This window comes from Gracilinanus agilis, chromosome 1, assembly GCF_016433145.1.
Source record: "Gracilinanus agilis isolate LMUSP501 chromosome 1, AgileGrace, whole genome shotgun sequence".
Taxonomy (NCBI): Eukaryota; Metazoa; Chordata; class Mammalia; order Didelphimorphia; family Didelphidae; genus Gracilinanus; species Gracilinanus agilis.
In genome coordinates, this window is record NC_058130.1 from 184,675,370 (window position 1) to 184,677,932 (window position 2,563).

Genomic DNA, 2,563 nt, shown 5'->3' on the forward strand with positions numbered 1-2,563 from the left:
AGACTGAGTTACACTGTCTACCTATCTACCTGAAGACCCAATCCCTAATATAAATAAACTCCTCTAACCCAAAATTCTCTTAAGATGGCAACAGAGGTATTGAGTTTGGAAGCTAAACAGCACAGGGCATAGGGAGAGGTTCTCACAAATAGATGGCTCAGATGGTTCAAGAAGTTCTGTAGATGTATCACTCAGCCAGTAGGCAACAGGATAACCAGGTCCAAGCAGGATGTGAAGATATTGCAGAAAGAAAGCCACAGGAGAAAAGCCAATCTCACTAGGTCCACCCCAGGGAGACAATACTCAGCCTCAAGGCTTAGCTGACTGTTATAGAAAACAGCTCAGTCACTTCTGCAGAATTCCCGAACCTTTCCCTGCCTCTGCATCTTTTCTGCAGATCCTACTCATATATTCAGATCCTCTCCTGATAACACAACTGATAGAGGCCCAAAGATATAAGAAAGATACTGAAAAAATGGATTAGATAAGAAAATACTTTTTAAAAGTTCTTTAAATATTATTTTAATTGCTTAGAGGTTTATAAAATGACTATGGTTAAGGATGTTCTCTCTTCTATTATTATATTTATTCATTTATTAAACAGACATTAATAAGGTTTATAGTAGAGGTTAGGAAAATCTAAGATAAATAAAACCCCGCCCTATAGGATGGTAGCTATATAAATAATATAAAACGGAATTTAAATGCATAAGAAGAGTATAAAGTGCTAGATTAGAGGTTAAAGAAATCACCACAACTGTAACTATCAGGGAAAAGTATATGTAGAAGATGAACTTTGAACAGGGTTTTGGAAAATGATAGTTTGGAAGTTAAGATGTGAAGATGGGAGAAAATTGCATTCCAGGTATCCCAAAAAGGTAAGTAAGAATGCACAGAACCTACTTGGGAGGGCAAGGAGTTAATCCAATTTGGCTAAAGTACAAAACATGAGGGGTAGTAGTCTGAAATATATACAATTATCTTAAAGATCATTTTTAAGGGGACAGCTGGGTAGCTCAGTGGATGGAGAGCCAGGCTTAGAGGCAGGAGGTCCTAGATTCAAATAAGACCTCAGACACTTCCCAGCTGTGTGACCCTGGGCAAGTCACTTAATTCCCATTGGCTAGCCCTTACCACTCTTCTGCCTTGAAACCAATACTGAGTAAGAGTTTAAAAAAATTTTTTTTAAAGATAATCTTTAAAAAAGGAAATCATGGTGTAAGTGGCTAGAGGGCTAGTCGTGGAGTTGATAACTGCCTACTTCAGATCTTGCCTCTAACAAATTCTCCAAGACCCCTTAAGGTAAATCCCATAATCTCTAAACTCTCCAGGTAGATCTCTGAGATTAATTAAATAATTGGTAAGTGGCCTAACTGCGAGGAACATTCTACTCTGGAAGTTCACAAACCAGATAAAATCACCAGTTTGATACAAAAAAGGGTCCTTCCTTCTATTGTCTGTCAGAGGGATTTAAGGTCCAGGAAAACAAGAGGCATTTAATATTCTGAAGCTAATTAGTAGGAAAGCTTGATTTAGGATCATAGGTCTCTAGTTTCTCAGCCATAAGTCATTTCACCTTACTGAGCACCTCAGAAAGTTTCGAGTGACTGCCACAAGGTTAAGAGAAAAGCAACTAGGGACAGCTGGGTAGCTCAGTGGATTGAGAGTCAGGCCTAGAGACAGGAGGTCCTAGGTTCAAATTTGACCTTAGACACTTCCCAGATGTGTGACCCTGGGCAAGTCACTTGACCCCTATTGCCCACCCTTACCACTCTTCCACCTAAGAGCCAATACACAGAAGTTAAGGGTTTAAAAAAAAAAAAGTTAAAAAAAAAAAAAAAGGGAGAGAAAAGCAACCAGCCAGGCACGCAAGAGTGTATAGATTTGCCCAAAGAGGAGTAGGATGGAGGTGAAGAAGCAAGCAAAGACTAGTTTAGTCTTCTGTGCAAAATCCGGGGGCAGAGAATAACAATGGAGAGATCCCCAAATGAACACAGCGCCCATTAATACCAGTTCTTCTCTACTTTTGCTCGGATGTGGGGGGGTTTGGTAATTGGTGAATAAAGTCCAGGAGGGTGGCTGTCAGAATAGGGCAGCGCGTGCTATTCATGCCCAGGACCTGGTCTATTCCAGTCACGAGGGGAAGTTAAAATTGCGGTCCAGGAGGACAAGGTTGCAGAGTTCAATTTCAATAGCAGGTGTGGCAGAGCAGGCCCAGGGGTCCTGGAACAAGCCAACCACATTCCACTCCTCTGAATGCTCCCCGGGCCCCTCCTCCCCGCAAAGCCCTCCAAAGGCCTTGGAGAGGAGCGGAAAGGCGAGGAGGAGGGCGTTGGAAGAGAGGGGAGGGGATGGGAAACAGAGGAGGGCGAGGGCGGGGGGGTGGGGATGGGTGGCGGGGAGAGAGGAGTGAGATAAAAAGTTTCCAAATGGCGCTGAGCGGCGCTGATTGGTAGAGGCGGTCGCGATCCCGTGGCAAGGCGACCAATGAGAAGCGCCGCCCCAGGGCCGGGAGGCGGGGGCGGGGGCCCGGCCTGGCTGGGCCGCGCCGCTCCCGCCCCTC